Source organism: Camelus ferus, chromosome 7 (assembly GCF_009834535.1).
Source record: "Camelus ferus isolate YT-003-E chromosome 7, BCGSAC_Cfer_1.0, whole genome shotgun sequence".
NCBI lineage: Eukaryota > Metazoa > Chordata > Mammalia > Artiodactyla > Camelidae > Camelus > Camelus ferus.
This window is the reverse complement of record NC_045702.1, coordinates 80,055,242-80,075,186: the sequence shown is the minus strand read 5'-3', so window position 1 is coordinate 80,075,186 and position 19,945 is coordinate 80,055,242. Positions and strand designations below refer to the sequence as shown.

At 39.3% G+C, this 19,945-nt stretch overlaps 1 long non-coding RNA gene across 3 annotated transcripts in view; it reads left to right on the top strand.

Annotated features, from left to right (window-relative positions):
- Positions 1-19,945, top strand: part of LOC116665054 — a 138,542-nt gene continuing 118,597 nt past the window's right edge. For all 3 annotated transcript variants that reach the window (XR_004321641.1, XR_004321642.1, XR_004321640.1), the window contains exons 1-2: positions 1-94; positions 1,978-2,040. This is a non-coding gene — a long non-coding RNA (uncharacterized LOC116665054). The remainder of the gene's footprint in view (positions 95-1,977; positions 2,041-19,945) is intronic.

The window sequence follows — 19,945 nt, the reverse complement described above, 5'->3', positions numbered from 1 at the left end:
GGGGCGGGGAGAAGGCTGAGGGCCGGGGCTCGCGGGACGGCTGCGCGTGCTCGTGGGTGTGCGCGGCGGCAGGACATTGGGCGGGGAATTGCAGGTGGGTCTCGGCTCTGGCCGGAGCTTTTCGCTCCCTGGTGACTTGGAGGCTTCCTCACTTGACTCAGTGTGGGCGAGCGCTTGCTGTGGGCGAGGCGGACTCCTCCCGCGTGGGACCGGTCCGACCTTGACCTCTGCGGAAGGCAGCGCCGACCCTCAGTGAAACACTGTCCGTTCCCGCCATGGTCTCTTCAGTGATCTGGGATTTGGAGACGCGCACGTTGGCGAAAGCTTTCAAGATAGTTAGGTTGAGGGACTCCGTCTGTTTTAGAACCTCCCTCAGTGCATTTAAGGGATTGACAGACCGCCTTTTTTTTAATTGTTAGGAGTGTGGAGCAAAGGACAGTAAGATCAAAAGCTTAAATCCTACGGCCACTGTGAGATCACTAAATATAGGTTACATTAGTATAAAGTGAAATACATTTCTTATTGATTCACAGTGTCCTTCACCGACTCCCAATCCCTCTCAAATGCTAGGAAAGCAGACCATTGCTCGGTGAGGATCGGGGCTTGTTTATCTATATGTAGTGAGCGCCAGCACTGTTCTGCCCCGTAGTAGATGTTGAAACAGATGTTAGTGAATGAATGGAGACTAGCAGTATTCCTGTTTTGCCCTTTGCCTGGTCATGTGGTAATGATTCATTTAGCTAGCATATTTTCTTGAATGCCTACCTTGTGCCAGGCACCGATGTAGGCTTTTGGAATGCATAAGTGAACGACACAGACATAAGTCCCAGACCTGGTAGACTTTTATATTCATATAGAATTGACAGAGGGTAAACAGTAAGCACTATATAAGTAAATTATAACAAACTGAGAGCCATAAGTATATGTGGGAGTGAGGGCGGGTCCGTGGTACACGTTATAATTTTAAGTGTTGAGGGAATTTTCTTTGTATATATTTTTTGTATATATGAAAAAAAAATGATATACCTCGTATGTATAAAAACATTTTATACGTCGCCACAAAAAAATACCTTAATAAGCTAAAAAGAGCGATATTTTTGGTGGGGGGAGGTAATTAGTTTTATTGTCTTAATGGAGGCACTGAGGATTGAACCCAAGACCTCATGCATGCTAGGCAGGTGCTATACAACTGAGCTATACTCCCCCCTACCATGAACAGAGATTTTTACAGGTCGTATTTTCTGATCATAATCCAACAAAATTGGTAATAATAAAAGTGGCCCCAGTAACTTTAACTATAAATACAATATTGGACATTAGAAACACCTTCCCAAATAACATTTAGATCAAAAAAGGAAATAAATATTAAAACAATTATTTAATAAAGAAAATAAGAATGTTTCCTACCAAAGAACTTGGTAACAAGTAAAACCTATCCTTAGAGGCAATTCTGTAGGCTTTAATGTCTTTATTATTAAAGAAGAAAGGAAAAAGAGACAAAGTAACTATGTATCTTAATTAGAAACAAAATGGTGGTAAAGGAAGCAATAAAGAAAACAATTGAAATTAATAAAATGGAAAACCCCAAAATTTGCAGAAGTAAATCCAAAAGCTGGTTCTCTGAAAACACCAATAAAACATAATCCTCTTTTGACCCTGATTGTTTAAAAAAGAGGACAAAATTATATAAGATAGAAATGAGAATGGAGGTAATGATGGAAAAGAAAATTCAAATGTTATAAATTACTCAAAAAACTCAAGAGGAACACATTTGAAAACTTAGGAGACATGATTTCCTAATAAAATTGATGCAACAAGTAGAAAACATGAAGGGACTAATTACCATTGAAAATTGGAGATTAAATACCTACTCTAAAAAATAGCATGGAGATGATAATTTCATGGTTAAATCTTTTAAGTCCTTTTTAATCTTTAAAGAATGATGGATAATTCAATATTATTTTTTTACTCTTCTAGGGCACAGAAAAAGAAACTCTCTAAATCATTTCATGGAACCAGCTTTACTGTAACCTGATAAAGGTAATATGAAAAAAAAAAAAAACCAACCTAAACCCGAAGTTCAAGTTAGCTTAAAATATGTACTCAAAGGAGAATCCAGTACCTTATCAAAGGAATAATTCAAGAAGTTTTATTTCATGAAAGCAAAGTGTTGCAATATTAGGAAATCTATACTTTGTTGAATCAATGATTTAAAAGAGAAAAAACATATATTGTCCTAATAAATGTGAAGTCACTTGAAAAATTTAAAAACATCATTCTTCACAAAATAGAATAGAAAGAAATTACTAATTGATAATGACTTTATAAAAAAGTACAACAGCAAGTAGCATTCTAAACACTCAGATGTTAAGATATTTCCTTTATAGTAGGGTAAAGAGGTCATGGTGATCACCATTATTATTCAACACTCTGTTGGAGACCAGTGAATGCAAAAGAGAGATAAAGTAATCAGTATAATATGTATGAATGTTGGATGATAAGAGATGAAATAGGTTTTTTTTTTCTGTTTATATGATTGTACATCTAGAAAATCAAAGGACTTTGGTTAAAAACAACTGAATAAGGGAACTTGATACGGTCTCTGGATATAAGAAAAATAAACAGACCAATAGCCTATTTTCTATCAATACCCAACTAGAAAGGTAAATGAGATAAATATTCCACTTGCAGTCAATCACCAATGCCTCACAGAGGCGACCCCTGATCTGACTTCTATCACTTAAGATTAGTTTTGCCAGCTTTAGAACTTCATAAAAATGGAATCACATATGTCCTTTTATGTATTTGGCTTCTTTGACTCAACAGAATGTTTTTGAGATTCATTCATGTGATTGCATGTAAAGTAAGTTGGTCTTTTTTTATTGCTAAGTCCTCTTTTCATTGTATGGCTGTACCATGGCTTGTCCATTCAGTTGTTGTTGGACATGGGGATTATTTTCAGTTTTTGGCTATTGTGAATAAAGCTGCTATGAACATTCTTATTATACAGGTCGTTTTGTGTACACATGTTTTCATTTCTCTTAAGTAAATGTCTAGAAGTGGATTTGTTGATTCTTTTGATAAGTATAAATTTAACTTTATAAGAAAGTGCCAAGCCTTTTTCCCAAGTGATTGTACCATTTTACACTCCCACCAGCATTGTATGTGAGTGTTAGTTGCTCCACATCCTTTTTCTCACTTGGAATGTCAGTCTTTTTTTTTTTTTTTTTTTTTTTTTTTCATTTTTTTCAATTGAAGTATAGTTGATTTACAATGTGTTAATTTCTGGTGTTCAGCATAGTGATTCAATTGTACATATATATATATTCTTTTTCATTACAGATTATTACAAGGTGTTGAACATAGTTCCCTGTGCTATACAGTGGGACCTAATTGTTTATCTGTTCTGTATACAGTAGTTTGTATCTGCTAACAGTCTTTTTAATAATAGCTGTTCTGATAGGTGTGTAGTGGAATCTTACTGTGGTTTTAATGTTCATTTTCCAGATGATTTATGACATAGAAAATCTGTTCATGTGCTTATTTGTCATTTGCATATTTTAAAAATGAAGTCTTTGCCCTTTAAAAAAATCAGGTTGTCTTGTTATTGTATTTTAAAGTTTCTTCGTATATTCTGGCTATAAGTCCTCTGTCAGATACATAAATTGTAGATAAGTTCTTTGCATTAGTTGTATCCATCAGAGAGTTGTGGAGATAGGAGTTGATGAAGTTTTTGTTGGGAGAGGGAGCATAATGCCTGTGGAAGATAAAAAGAAGAGAAGCATGAATAGGCAGGGAAAACCAGTATAGAGTTGTGCAGGTCTGATCCCTGTAAATAGGAAAGGGAAGGAGGAGGATGTGGGACTGGGCAGAGGGGGCTTCAGATTGGTATGCAGATCTTGCAGAGTCTTGGCCAACATAAAAGGGGGCTCTAGAGCAAAGGGCAAAGAGGAGTCCTGCATTAGGTTCACATGGCCAGGCCTTGGTACCACTGCCACGCCCAGTATTGGCTGGGGGATGCCCTGGAGGAGGATAACCATGTCTGGAAATCTGAGGGGGATCCTGTAGGTACTACCAGCTGGAGGCTGACTGCTATTCTCCTTTGTCAAGAACGTGATGATGGTCTTTCAAGGTCCTTTCAAGTGTGTGATTCTATTTTTTTTTTTCCAAAATAACTTTCCTTTTCTTTTTTAAATGAGCTGTAAATAACAGTGACATCTCCTGCATAAATTTTGGTGTCACAATGTGAACTTACTCAAAATATTTAGTAAACTTATCTTGCAGCGCTGTGTCTCTTACATAAATACTCTCTGATGAGGTCAACCTTTGGGATTCACTCTCTTCTTTTCTTGTTCTTCTGCTTATCGTGGATCCTTGTCTTTTCTTTCAGAGCCTTCAACAATTCTTTTTTATGTCTTTCCATTTCCCATCTCCTGCTAAGTTTCATTCTTTATCTCCGCCTTCCCACACTTTATTTGTGCCGTTTGCAAAGTGCTATTTTGCAGTTGGTATAATAAACTCTGAGAGGGCGCAGACCTTTTCTCAATTCCTCTTCAAAGTTCCTAGCACACTGGCTTTAATCATGAAGTCTCTGGCAATGAGCCAGCAGAACCCCAGATTTCTTTATGCCAAGGGAAATTGTTTTCCACATTTCCATGTCCCTTCTAAACTTCCATACATTCAGCGAACCTCTGGGGTATCTAGTGACTAAGTCTTTGGGTGCTGTCTTTTAATTGCTTATCTCAGGTTTTCTCTAAGGCTGTAAAATATGTATTGGAATAATAAAATTGCTGCTAGTGGTGAAAAGAACAGGAGAGCATTCAGAATACGGCTTCTAAAGAGAGGGCCTTAGAATAAGGACAGTAGTTAACAGGTAGACCCCGGGCAGAGTTGCCACCTTTATTTTAAAGTGTGTCTATAGGAGACCCAGTTATAATATAGCTGTCAAAGGTAAGAAGGAAATTATGAGTCCAATATAGAATGTTTGTTGGCTATTTGAAAGGATGAGGTAGAATGTCAGACAGGAAGCCTGATTGATCTTTCTAATGGCCTACTGATGGACAGCTCTGTCTAGTAGCATTTAAGCATGTTCAAGTCCATCTAATGTAAAAAAACAAAAAAATCATTCCTCAACTCCAAGCTCGCCTCTAGCTATTGCTCGATGTGTCTCTTTCCCTTTACAACTAAACTTCTTGAAAGAGTCAGTGTCTCCACTTCTGCACCTCTCACTTGTCAACCCCCTGCAATCTGGCTTCCAACCCCACTACTTTATTTGTAATGGGAGTCAGGGGGTGGGAGCAATTTCTACAGTATTTTTGCTGATGACTTGCAAATCTTTGCCTCCAGCCCAGTGATCTCTGTTCATCAGATTCATGTATCTAACTGTCTACAGGATATCTCTGCTTAGATTTACCATATGGATTTTAATGTATCACATCTGAATTTATCTTTTTTTTTTTCTTTCAGTGCTCTTCCTCCTCTTATGTTCTCTAGCTCCTTGCTGCTCAAACTGTGGTGCAGACACTGGTAGCATCAGCATCACGTTGGCATTGGTTAGAAATGTGGAGCTCCTGGTCCCAATCCCAGACCTTGAGTCAGAATCTGCAGCTTCAGGTGATTCACATTCACAGTCAAGTTTGAACAGCACTGCAGTTCATTGAATGGTCCCCACATCAGCTCATTCTCTGTATCCTAAATATCTCCCATTTTCCCATTTTTTCCCACTGCCCCTTCCCTGGTTCAGGCTACCGTCCTGCTTTACCTGAATATTTTAACAGCTGCCTCACATCCTCTCTCCCTTCCAGTCCATTTCCCCAGCTCAGCTGGAGCAGTATTTCTAAAGCAAAATCTGATAGGGCCATCCCTTGCTTAATTTTCTTCAATACTTTCTGATTACTCTCAAGATAAAGTCCAAATGCCTTTACTTGCTTAAAAATACCATGTGTGATCTTGCCCCTGATCACCTTTCTGGCCTCACTTCTTATCACCTTCACTTGCACGCATCAATTTTTAGGCCTTTGCCACATTATATTTTCCTCTGCCTAGAAATGTAGCCTCTCCCTCTGCCAAAGGTTACTTATATGTCAAGTCTTAACTTAGATGTCACTTTTCTTTGGAAGCTTTCTCTAAGTTAGTAGTCGCTCTTATGTATGTTATGGTCTTCACCACCTTGTATTATAAATGCCTAATTGTCTTCATTCCCTGCTAGACTATAAGCTCTTTGAGGCAGGGACTGTGTGTCCTAGTTAACTATTTTATCCTTATTGCCTGGTATAATCCCCGATAAATATTTATTAAATAGATGAATGAATTCCTTTAAAAATTCTTCGAACCTATATTCTAAGCAATTCCATGTTCCAGTTATAATTATGTACCAATAAACTGTGTCTATAAATTCAGATTAAACTAAGAACTTTCTAACATTCGGATGTTACAGGGGAAGGGAAGATACAGAAAGATACAGAAAGTTATAGTGAAAAATTGTATTTCATGAATTTAGAAAAACTTTTCCTTTCGATTTTGTAGCCATGGTTGACATAGTTATTGATTTCAAGGTATAAATAGTTAATTGATCTTAGCATGCACAGTGAATCTTGGGCTTCCTGGTCTTTCCCACACTTGCGTTTCTGGTTTAAATTTACCTCTTAGCTTTGAGGTCTTCAGGTTTTCCCAGTGATGATTTTTGAAGGATATGTTTCCTGAATCCATGTATATCTGGTGTCAGTATTATCCCTGTTTCTTTTTCAGTTGTATTTGTCTGATATTTCATTATCTATCCTGTTACTTTTAATTTTTGGGTCACTTTATTGCCTGCTTGCCCCTTGAACAAATAGGTATCATATATGTAATATACGTATATATGCACACACACTCACACATATCCTCTATAGGTATGTGTCTGTGTTTTGGTATGATCTGAGAGTCTTTCAATGGTGACATTTAACGTATAAGTGTTAGTTACACTTTGACCATATATTAGAAGGATGAAGCTGTGTGGAGGAGAGCTTTGTTTCCTCCTTTCATGAGGAAAAGAGTTACTCTCGCAACATCAGATAGTCGCATGACTGTGCCCTCCGTGTTTTGACAGGCAATATAGCAGAGACGTTGATTGAATATGGGCAATGAATAGATAAAGAAAATAGATTGTATTCATCTCCACAATGGAATATCATTCAGCCACAGAGAGAATGGAGTACTGATACATGCTGTACCATGAGTGAACACGGGAGACATTATGCTAAGTGAAAGAAGCCAGTCAAAAGGCTACATATTGTGTGATTCCATTACATGAAATGTGCAGAATGGGCAAATCCATGGAGCATAAAATAGATTAATGTTTGTCAAGGGTTAGGAGGAGGGTGAAGGTGGAGAGTGACTGCTAATGGGTCCAAGGTTTTTTGTAGAATAATGAAAATGTTCAGGACTTAGATAATGTTGATAGTCAGACAACTTTGTGAATATACTAAAACCCACTGAATTGCATACTTTAATAGGTGAATTTTATGGCATGGGAATTATATCTCAATTTTAAAAAATTACCAGTAGAGAGGAATGAAATTTAAAAAAAATCAATAGCTTATACTTCTGGATAAAACAGAAGATTGAAGGGTAGTTTTGAAGACAGTCTATTTATTGCCCAGGTGTCATTGAAAGAATACAGTGCACCATCAGTGTTTGGAGAGCATGGTGTCTCTAATAATGATATAACATCAGTTTTGCACCATAAAGCCAAACTCAACAGTACAATTTATACTAAACAATGTTACTTCAAGATGACTAGCAGAATGAAAATGGAGAAAAGAAAAAAGCTTTAAAAACAAATGTGTTAAGTTGGAGCATATGCAAGTGTAAGATTAAAAATTACATCATACAAATCTGGAAAAAAATGTCTTGTGGAATGTCAGTTTAAGTTATATTCACTTGCATAGTTATTTATCATGTAATTAAAGTAGATTTGTTAAAAAAAAAAAAAAAGAATATGGGCTCTGGTGTTAGACTGCCTGGGTTCAGTCAAAATTTAGCCCTTTCAGTTTCTAGCTATGTGGCCTTGGACTTAACTTTCCTAGGCTTAGGGTTTCTTAGCCCTAAAATGGAGAGCATGCCATAAATTGTAAGATGTACCATTTTATTGTGTACCACTAAAAAAAAAAAAAAAAATGCTGCAATCAGAACTACAGTGAGATACCGCTTCATTCTCACTAGAGGTCTTTAATCAACAAGTAACAGACTGATTTTAGGGCTGGCACACAGGAGTTTAGAAGTTGCTAGTCTATTGTAATAACAATTAAAAAACTGAACAAATGGAAAAAATCAACAGCTCCTCTTAGATCCATTAGAGAAATGAGGTTACAGGACAAACTTCTGTCTCCCAAACTGGGGAGACAGAAAGTAGACACAGAGAATCAAAACTTACTAGAGCACAAACCCCAAAGCAGAAACCTTGCAGACACCAGTGCCAGGGTAGGAAATCCTGAACTGTAGTTGACAGATTCCTGGAGGCCCAAGCGGAGGACCCCCACTTAGAAGCAAACAAGATGTCCTGCAGTAGGGGAATTGGCAAATTAACTGTGGTACATCCAAACAATGGAATATTATTCCGTGATAAAAAGAAATGAATTATTAAGCCATGAAAAGACATGGAGGAAACTTGAATGCATATTTCTACATGAAAGAAGCCATTCTGAAAAGGCTTCTTTTCAGATTCCAGTTATATGACATTCTGGGAAAGGCAAGATGACGGAGACAGTAGAGACCAGTGGTTGCAAGGGTTTAGTGGGGAGAGAGGGATGAATAAGCAAACCATGGAGGATTCTTAGGGCAGTGAAACTACCCTGTATGATATTTTATCATGGTGAATAGACACCATTATAAATTAGTCCAAACCACAGAATGTACAACACCAAGAGTGAAATCTAAATATGGACTCTGGGTGGTAATGATGTGTCCTTGTAAGTTCATCAGTTGTAAGCAATGGTCTAGTATAGTTCAAGATGTTGTTAGTAGGGGAGGCTGGAGAGAGGCAGGAATTATATGGGAAATCTCTGTACCTTTTGCTCAACTTTGGTATGAACCTAAAGCTGCTCTAAAAAATAGAGTATTATTAAAAAAATGCCAAGCAGCTTCTTACAAAAAGATTTGAGTTTTATAAGTGAGTGGGAGGGAGGCTGCAGGGAGAAAATGAGGTAAAAAGTTTTCCTCCTGATATGACTCTATGCCTCAACTTTTGTTGGCCCTTATAGACACATGCAGTACAGAAGATTAGGACAGACACTTCATCAAAGATATACAGATGAAAAGAAATTCAAAATCATTAGTCATTAAGGAAATGCAAATCAAACACAAAGTGACACTACTACATATCTATTAGAATGGCTGATATTAAAAACACTGACCATACCAATTGCTTGTGAAGATATGAAGAACTGGAACTCTCAAATACTGCCTCGTGATATTACATGCTGCTAAATGGTACAGCCACCTAGTAAAACAGCCTGGTAGTCCCTTAAAAACTGCCATGTGACCCAGCCATTCCACTCTAAGATACTTGCCCAAGAGAAATGAAAGCATATGTCCATACAACGACTTATATGTGAATGATTATAGCAGGGTTTTTTTTTTTTTTGTAACATCCAGTTGTAGTTTATCTATACCATGGATACCACTACTCAGCGATAAAAAGGAAAGACTATTTTTTTTTTGATTGAACCCAGGACCTTGTGCACGCCAAGCACATTGCTCTGCCACTGAGCTATACCCCCTACTCCCAGGAATGCCTATTGATACGTACAACAATGTAGATAAATTTCAAAATAGTTATGCTGAGTGAAAGAAGCCATCCAAAAATGATACTTGATGAATCAACTTATGTAAAACTCTAGAAAATAAAAACTAACCCCTAGTGACAGCAAGTAGGTTAACGATTGCCTAGGGATGGGCAGTTGGAGGGGTGAGGAGAGGCAGGATAAAAGGGGACAAAAGGATTACGTGGATATGTTCATTATCTTGAGTGTGGTGATGACTTCGCAGGCATACAAATGTGTCAACGTCAAATTGAACACCTTAAAAATGTGCATGCCTGGAGGAAAAAAGGATAAAAATTAGATGATCATCACCATGGATGCAACACAAGTACTTGAGAATATTCACCACCAATTCAAATTATCTTAGCAAGCAAGGCAAACTAATAACTGAACAAGGCAAATCGGTAACAAGTAGAAAAATAAAATTAAAAATGAAACATTTATTTATCAAATGTTAGGAGTAAGTCTAACAAAAATGTGTAAAACTTCTATGTTAAACATTATAAAATATTAGGAAAAATTAAAGAAGAGTTTTGTCATGGATTGAAAGACTCAATATTGTGAAGATGTTGACCTTGCCCGAATTGATTAGGGTTAGGGTTAGGATTGTGAGAATGTGGAGCAACCAGAATTCTCAGACACTCTGGTGGGAGTGTAAGTTTGTAAAATCACTTTAAAAAGCTGGCAATATCTTTTTAATAATAAAAAAAAACCCTGGCAATATCTGAACATACACATAGCATAGAGCTAAATATAGCTCAGCAATTCCGCTCCCGGGTATGAACAGAAATGAGTCTACAGAGTTAGTAAATGAGTAGTAGAATATTCATAGCAGGATTATTTCTAATACCTGAAATCTGGAAATATCTCTGAACTATCTCTTCATTTAGTTCTTCTATGGTATCTTTGATTAGAGCTTTGATGTAGTTTTCATCATATAGGTCACATACATACTTTGTTAGATTTATACCTGAGTACTTTGTTTTCTGAGGTTCTAATGTAAATGTTACTGTGTTTTTATTTCAGATTCCTTCTTTTATTGCTAGTGTATAGGAAAGTGATTGATTTTTGTAAGAATCTTGTATTCTGAAACCTTACCATAATTGCTTATTAGTTCAGGAGTGCTTTTATCAATTGTTTTTTGGCTAATGCTCTGCATTAGATCTCTAGAAACTATTTATCTTCTAACTGCAGGTTTCTACCCTTTGACCAACATCACCCCAATCCTCATCACCTTCCCCTGCACCAGACCCTGGTAAACACATTCTGCTCTGTTTCTACAAGTTCAGCTTTTTTAGATTCCACCTGTAAGAGTGGTGGTAGTGGGCACCCCTGTTTTTTTCTGATCTTAGATGAAAAGCTTTCAGCCTTTCACCATTGGGTATGATGTTAGCTGTGACTTTGTTGTATATGGCCTTTATTACGTTGAGGTATGTCACTTCTATACCCACTTTGTTAAGCAGTTTTTATCACGAAAAGATGTTGTGTTTTGTCAAATGCTTTTTTGCACCTATTTAAATCATCATACAATTTTTATCTTTCTGTTAATGTAGTGTATCGTATTTATTGATTTTATACGTTGAACTATTCTTGCATCCCAGAGATAAACCCCTCTTGATCATGGTGTGTGATCCTTTTAGTGTACTGTTATTTAGTTTGCTAATATTTTGAGAACTTTTTGTATTTATAGTCATCAAGGATATTGGTCTATGATTTTCTTTTCTTGTAGTGTCTTTATCTGCCTTTGGTATCAGGATAATGCTGGCTTTGTAAAATGAATTTAGGAGTGTTTCCTCCATTTCAGTTTTTTTTTTTTTTTAGAAAAGTTTGAGAAGGATTGGCATTGGTTCTTTTTAAAATGTTTAATTGAATTTGCCAGTGAAGCCATCTGGTCCTGGGCTTTTCTGTGTTGATTATGGATTTAGTCTTCTTACTCATACTGGGCTGTTTAGATTTGCCATTTCCTTATGATTCAGTCTTGCTAAGCTGTGTGTTTCTGGGAATTTATCCATTTCTTCTAGGTTATCCACTTTGTTGGCATATAATTGCCTCTTATGATTAGGAGTCTCTTATGATTCTGTGTATTTCTGTGGTATCAGTTATAATTTCTCCTCTTTCATCTGATTTTGTTTGAGTATTCTCTTTTTTCTTAGTTTAGCTAAAGATTTGTCAATTTTTAAAATTTTAAAAAACAGCTTTTAGATATTTTCTCTTATTTTTCTGGTCTCTATTTTCTGCTCTGCTTTTTATTATTTCCTTTTTCTGGTTACCTTGGGCTTAGTTTGTTCTTCTTTTTCCAGTCCCTTGAGGTGTAAAGTTGGGTTGTTTTTGAGTTCTTTCTTTTTTCTTAATATATGCATTTATTGCTGTAAACTTCCCTCTAAGACTACTTTTGCAGCATCCCATAGGTTTTAGTATGTTGTATTTCTATCTTCATAAGTTTTGAGATATTTAAAAATTTCCCTTTTGATTTATTCTTTGACCTTTTGGTTGTTAAGGAGTGTGTTGTTTAGTTTCCACATGTTTACACATTTATGTATTTTATGATTTTTCATGATCTCGACAACCCTGTGGAGTACTGGCAAGGTATCCTGTAGAATGTCCCCAATGAGTTTGCCTTATATTTTTCTTGTAATTAGACTAAAGTTATGTTTTCTTTTTTTGAAAGAATACTAGAGAGGTGAAGTACCCTTTTTATCACATCATATCAGGGGGTAAATGACATCCACATGACGTACTGGTAAAGTTAACCATCATCACTTGGTTAACGTAGTGTTTTCCAGATTTCACCTTGGTAAAGATATTATTTAATATTCGTCTTCACCTTTAGAATATAAGATCTATGAGGGTAGAGATGCTATATGTTTTGTTTATTGCTAATCCTCAGTGTCTAGAACAGTGCATGACCCATAGACACTCAATAAATATTTGTTGAATGAATAAATGAAAAAAATGGAAGGATGGATTAGATGATCCTTAGCGTCTCACTCCACTCAATTCTTTTAAAAATTTTTTCTGGTCATACTTGTGATAACTAACAGCAATTATTTGAGGGCATATAGTCTATATGGAAGGGATGTATTACAGTGCCTGCCACCCATTACTAAATACATACGGGCATTAGCGCACATTGGTTGACCAGTGACTGACTTACTAAGACTATATTTAATTTTGGCTTGAAAAGCCAGGGCAAGATTATCTAGGCCATCTTTGTTCAGGTCAGGAGTTAGCATACAACATTTGCATGAGGTTAGGTTTTGGTAAGACCTAGATTTTCAAATCTCATTTCTACCTTTTCTGAGCATTGTGTTTCTGGGCAAGTGGTCTAGCCTCTCTGACAGTCTCATCTCTGGTAAGCGGGTAATTGTTCTTTCCTTGTCGGCTGATACTAGGTGCCTACTCAGTGTCTGGCATTTTGCTCAATAAACGCTAGGTTTACTTCACTTTCCACAGTCTTCTCAAGCATGTGGTTGAATTAATTCTTCTATTCTGGGACAGTCATTTTCTACAGAAGAGCATCTTTTATCTGGAAGATCAGTGCTGATAATTCCGTTTCATTAAAGAGCTGGTGATTTAATAATTTACTTAGAAACAGGCCGTGGCTTCCATTGTAAAACTCATCTGGCATATGTGCAAAGAACCACTATTATTTTCCTACAGGCAAGAAAGCTGACGGAATATAAATACTTTACAAATGTGCACAGAACAGTTTACCCTCATGCAATGTCTGCGCCTGAAGAAATATCATATTGGTGCCCTGCAGTGGATGTGGCTCAACATAAAATTTGTCACTTCCCAAGCACTTGAATTATTGCCCCATTTCTTATACCCCTGCACTGCATGTGCTTATTTGGTAATGTCGGCTTGCCTCCTTATTTCAGCAGCTGAAGTGGCACAGCCCTGTTTTATAATTTGCCAAGTGATGGAAGGTGCCAGGCAAATCCGTATTACCCCGGTAACGTCTCTGATTCCCAGTTCTTAACGAAGAAGAAAGGACAGTGAGCGCTTAGCTTGAGGGTGATGTGTTCTGTGGGAATGTATGTTCTCTGCCAGTTGTTTATGATTTTTTTCTGCTGTACAGACAGAGGAGTGGAGGGACATATTTCAAATTCCCATTGGCAAGGGCTCCTGGGTCTTTTATAAAGATTTGTAAAATTCCACCCCTCTGAATCTTGTCAGTGATGTCTGGACATCCTCCAGGCTTTCTTTCCATAAAGCTTTCAACCCACAGAGCTGAGTGGGCTGGGCAGGAAATGCATATGGGAGAGTGTGTGCTTGCATGCGTGTGCACGTGTACACGTGTGTCTGTATGAAGCTACCTTAATTGAAATGCCAATATTCTGTCACTTTCTGGTCGGAATTTACTATAGCAATAAAATGGAAGCATCCCCTCTGTATCGTAAAATGTAGCAGTTGAGTTTTGCTATTTATTTAGATCAGTGTTCAGGTCGTCTTTTGGTTTCTTTCTTGTTTTTCTTCTCTAGAGCATCTCATCAGCTGTTGAGTCCAGGGGAAAATTAATAATTAATAATTTTCCCCTGGAGCTGTGACAGTTCTCCATGTGGAGAGAGGGGATCACATTCAGTCTTCAGGGATGAGAGGTGTGAGTGGGATTTACCAACTTTTTAAAAAAACATTTTCTATTGAGTTATAGTCATTTTACAATGTTGTGTCAAATTCCAGTGTGGAGCACAGTTTTTCAATTATACATGAACATACATATATTCATTGTGACATTTTTTTTTTTTGCTGTGAGCTACCACAAAATCTTGTATGTATTTCCCTGTGCTATACAGTATAATCTTGTTTATCTATTCTGCATATGCCTGTCAGTATCTACAAATTTTGAACTCCCAGTCTATCCCTTCCCACTCTCCTGGAATTTGCCAACTTTTATGGTCTGAAAATGTCCACATTTTCTTTTTTTCGAGTCCTCTTGGGAAGTGTGAATATTGGCAAGGCAAAGTTTTCACTTCTTCCCAAATCATCAGATAATCGTTAGTGGAGTTTGCCTGGCCATAGAAGTTGGTTTGTGGTCTGCAGGTTCAAAAAAGCACTTCAAAACTGCTCTTACAAGCTTTCAGGGTTTGGGAGCAAATGACAGAAAAGCAGATTTAAGCAATAGTTATCTCATTAGGAGGAAAGACTTTGGCTGCTTCTTTTATTCTTTGTGGGTTGATTCAGGTTCAAAAGTTTCCATGGTTCTATAAACTGGGATTCTGGGCAAAAAATAAATTGAGTGGTAAGAACCGCCAAATAGGTTTGATTTCGCCCTGGACGCTGTCATGGTTAACTTTATGTGTCAACTTGACTGGGCTGAAGAGATGTCCAGAATCAGGTAAAATATTATTTTGGGGTGTGCCTGTGAGGGTGTGTCAGGAAGAGATTAGCATTTTGAATCAGTAGACTGAATAAAGAATATTGCCCTCACCCATGAGGCGGGGCATCCTTCAATCTGTTGAGGGCCTGAATAGCACAAAAAAAGGTGGACGAATTCTCTCTCTCTGCTTGAGCTGGAACACCCGTCTTCTCCTGCCCCTGGTGCTCCTGGTTCTCTGTCTTTTTGATAGGTGGAACTTACCCCACTGGCACTCCCTGATTCTCAGGCCTTTTAACTGGGGCTGAAATTACACCAAGTGCTTTCTTAATTCTCTAGCTTTCAGACAGCAGATCTTGGACCTTCTTGGCCTCTGTAATCACATGAGCCTGTTCCTAGAACAAATCTCCTGGTATATCTCTATATATGTATCCCTCTGTTTCTGTTTCTCTGACTAATATAAGCACCATGTGTTGGAAGGAACAGATCAAACCGTCTACTCCACTTTAGCAGATTTTGCATCTGTTCACTTTAGGGATTAATTACTCTCTTGAGTGTGGTGGGTTTCACTAAATTGAGATTGACTAACTTCCATGTATTCATTCTGTGAATACTAAGTGCCAAACACCATTTGTGTTTACAGAGATAATTCAAACATAGATCACACCATACCTCTCTGACTTGACTGTGAGCTCCTTGCCAGCAAAGAGCTTATAGTCTAGCAGGGAAAGTAAATTACGAATGTCAGAAAACCATAGTATAAGATAGAAAGTGAGATGCTGTTAAAGCTAGAGAAAGAGGTTGAGATGAATTGTTCCAAGTAGGGAAAGATGATATTTGCTGGAGAGATGAGGAAGGACTTTAAGAAGGCATTTGAGCTGGACTTCAAATTTATGGGAAAAGAAGGCAAATGCATTCCAGGTGGTCAAAGGCACAGGCAAGCACAGGACATAGAATGCAGACATCTCTTGTGGTGGTGGGCAGGGGAGATAAGAGAAGGAGAAAGGGACAATTCTGAGCTGGAACCTGTTCTGGATTTAGGCTTTATGGGGTTTGTGGAGCACCTCCAGGGAATCCAAGGAGCATAGTAAAGGTAGATGGTACTTGAGGGGCAGAGGGTGGGGTTAGGGGGTCTGGGGCTGTGTGGTGTTTTCTTCTGACGACAAAAATGTGTCGTTTTTCCACACCAATTCTCCAATTCTCTGACTGCAACTGGGTGTCTAATTCAATTTAACTTAGACACTATTTTCCTGGAGATAGTGTCAGGCACAAGTTAAAGGCGCAAGACCGGCCCCACTGCAGATGCCAGCTGCAAGTGGAGTCCCCAGGTGACCCACACCTCTGCCTGGCTGACTGCATGTGTGAGGAGTCCCATGACACCCCACCCCAGGTTCGATAATTCGCTGGAATGACTCTCAGAACTCAGGAAAGTGGTCCCCTTAATATTACAGTTCCCCCACCCCCACCCCCAAATAAAGGATACAGCTTCGGAACAGCCAAACGGGAGAGATGCACAGGGCATGGTATGGGGAGGGGGGACACTGCGGAGCTTCCCTGCCCTCTCCAAGTGCATCACCCTCCCAGCACCTGGATGTGTTCAGCAGCCCCAAAGCTCCCTGAGCTCCGTCATGTACAGTTTTTATGGAAGTTTCATTACACAGGCATGCCTGATTAAATCATTGACCATGGGTACTTCAACCCAATCTTCGATCCTCTCCTCCCTGGAGGTGGGTGGTGGGGCTGAAAGTCCTAGACCTCTAATCGTGTAGTTGGCTTTTCTAATGACCAGTCCCCACCATGACTCACCTCATGAGAATACAAAAGGCAGTAAATTACAAGGACTTGAAGAGCTGTGTGCCAGGAACCAGGGACAAAGACCAAATTTTTTTTTTTTATACCATGGAGGCAGAGATCATTCACTCATGATCTTGCCCAGGAGGATGAACCTAGAGCAGTCTTGGGTGGTGGAGGTGGGAGTAGCATGGAACACTGAGGTCACAACAAATAGTACAATTTGGATCAAGGTTGAATGTCCTGGTGGCTGTTCTAGAACAGGTTGAGAGCTTAGGCCATGGTTGGATGAGATGGGCAGGGCCTGATCAGACCTTCCTGAAAACTTTTACAAATGCTGATACTGTTGGCTCTGTCTAGAGATTTCTGGGCTCTAACTTAGGGCAAGTTAGAAAAGAAAATGACTTTATCTTACATTTCTATTTTGTTCTTTTAAACAGATAATTTCTATTGTTGGAGTAATGCTCTCACAGAGAAGGGAAACCAAGCCCAAGTCAGCGTCAGTTCTGGGATAATCATCCAGAGTAATTACTTTCTCTGCCTGGTTGAGGATGATCTGTCTTGTTTAACAGTCAGAAAGTAAATACATGTGTAGAAAGACTTGAAGAACATGCTGACAAGCTGGCTTGAATCATTTAAAATATTCACACTTTTCTCTTTGCTGCTGGCAGAGGAATCCTTGCAGGCAAGAACTTAGCTGAATGGTCCTAACAGTGAAATAAAGAGACTGACTCAGGACTCCACAAAAACTGAAGTTTAACTTTTTCCTTTCCTCTACTAAACAGCTAAGAGGATGTGTGACATCCTTGAACACTTTGAGGAATCAACCTTAGGATCAGTCTTAGTCTTTTTGGGCTGCTACAACAAAACACCACAGACTGGGTGGCTTATAAACAACAGAACTGTATCACCGTGCTGGAGGCTGGAAGTCCCAGATCAGGGTGCCAGCCTCATCAGGTTCTGGCAAGGGCCCATTTCCAGGTTGCAATTTCTGACTTTTCACTGTGTCCTCTGTAGGGGCAAGCGAGCTCTGTGGGGGCCTCTTTTACAAAGTCTAGGAATTGGAAGCAGGTTATGGAGCTGGATTTGATGTGTCACAGAGAGAGTGATGGGAGGTAGAGATGCAGAGGTGGGCAAGGCCAAGTCTTGCTTGACTGTGTGTCCTAGTAGGAAGTTTGGAATTTATTTGAATGCATAGGCAGTCCCTGAATTTTCTAAGCAGAGGAATGACCGGATTCCATTCGTGTTGTAAAAAGATCACTCTGACTACAATCTGCAGTATGGCTTGGAGGGATGTCAAGAGTGATGTGCCCCACTCTGGGTTGGAGTCCTGGCTAGGTACTCTGCCAGCACCTGGTGTTTATTTGAGCACTTATTAACCATGATCACAGTTTTTTATTTACTTGTCAATTGTCCCCACCAGTCCAGGAGATCCTTCAGAGTAGGGATTGTCTCTTTTATCTCAATGCCACATGGTAAGGATTCGATGAAAGTATTTTTTTACAAAATGAAAAAAAGTACACTGCGTTGAGTACCAGATCCAACTTTTTCTAACTCTCTGGTTCTCCAATCTTAAAAAAATGCCTCAACCAAGGAACTGTCCAGCTGTCAAATTCTGTAAACCATATTTGGTGGAGGAGGAAGGGCATTTTCTACGAGGCATCACAATGAGAGGTCTGAAGGAGAGAGGGGTGAACAGGGTGTGTATGTGCTGGAGATGGGGTGTGGAGAGAAGATAAAGGGAGACTTGCTTGATTGGGGTAGGTGGTTCAATAGCCATTTTTAATTACTGGTGTTTTTCTGGATTGTGAAATAAGGTTCTAAATGCAGGGAGAAAGCGGCCATCCCTTCCCCCTACACCGCCATTCATCAGAATGGAAACAATGCTAATGTGCACTTGGGCAGCCCACTCTCAGAGCCCACTTTGACCCCTCTACCCAAAGCAAGGAGCTGATCAGCTCTTGACTCTCAGAACTTTGTACAATGAGAATTTCCGGACAACAGTGCAGTAAGATAAAAAGTGCAGCAAGCGGGGTGAATGGAATCAAAGGTACATGTGGCAGGATAAGTTTGGTGTTTCATAAAATCGTTTGGGGGAAGGGAGAACTCATTAGGCAGTGAAAACAAATCACAGTGAGAACAGGGCCCGGTTGGCAGAGTATCACTCACCGCGGAGGAATTCTGCTGCCGAGGCGGGGCTCTGCATGGAGTGCGGATGGATGATGATCCCTTCTTTACTGAGGTTTGGGGCTCATGTCTCATTTATGCTTATGCCTGCCGGGCGGAAGAGCCTTTGTCTGTCACCGCATTTGTCAGCCGTTTCTTGATCTCTGAGGCTCGAGTGCGTAGATGCCGAAGTGTTACCTAAGTACCGGGAAATGCACCCATAAACACGAAGAGAGAAGACTGTGCTGAGGGCGCGGGCTTATTCCACAGGATAACAGAGATGAAGTTAAGAAAAGGAAAGATGGATGTTCGGTATCAGGAAAAATACCCTGGCTGTTTGACTTTAAGAATGACTTCCCGAGGGACACTATGAAAATCCTGCTACTTGAGGCATTTGAGAATAGGCTGCATGGTGTACTGGAGATTATCCAGCAGGGAGTCAAATGTACGCTGGTCTCAGGAGTGAACTAAAATAGACGGGAAACTCACAAAATGGTCTTCCGTGGTTAAGATTCTGGGAGCCCAGTTAGATCTTGCTTTATTGACTCCTTTGCTACAACCAATATGAATTTCCCCAGGCTGAACTGAAGAACCGCATCTTAGAGTTTGAGCCTTGGTGGGCACGCATGCCCACGGCTGCCCAGTTAAAAGGCTATTCCGTGGGGTGCCTCTCGTACACATTGCACTGATTGGTGGTGGGATCCCCCCTCCTCCCTTCCCTTCTCTTCTTCTCCCCTCACTTCTTCCCTGCTCTCCCTTCCTCCCCTCTCCTCCCTTCTCTTCCTCTCCTCCTCAGTGAAGGAAAGAGATATGGGGTTGCAAAGGCCTGGAGACCATTCCTCTGAGTACCAGGCATCCTGGTGTGCCTGCT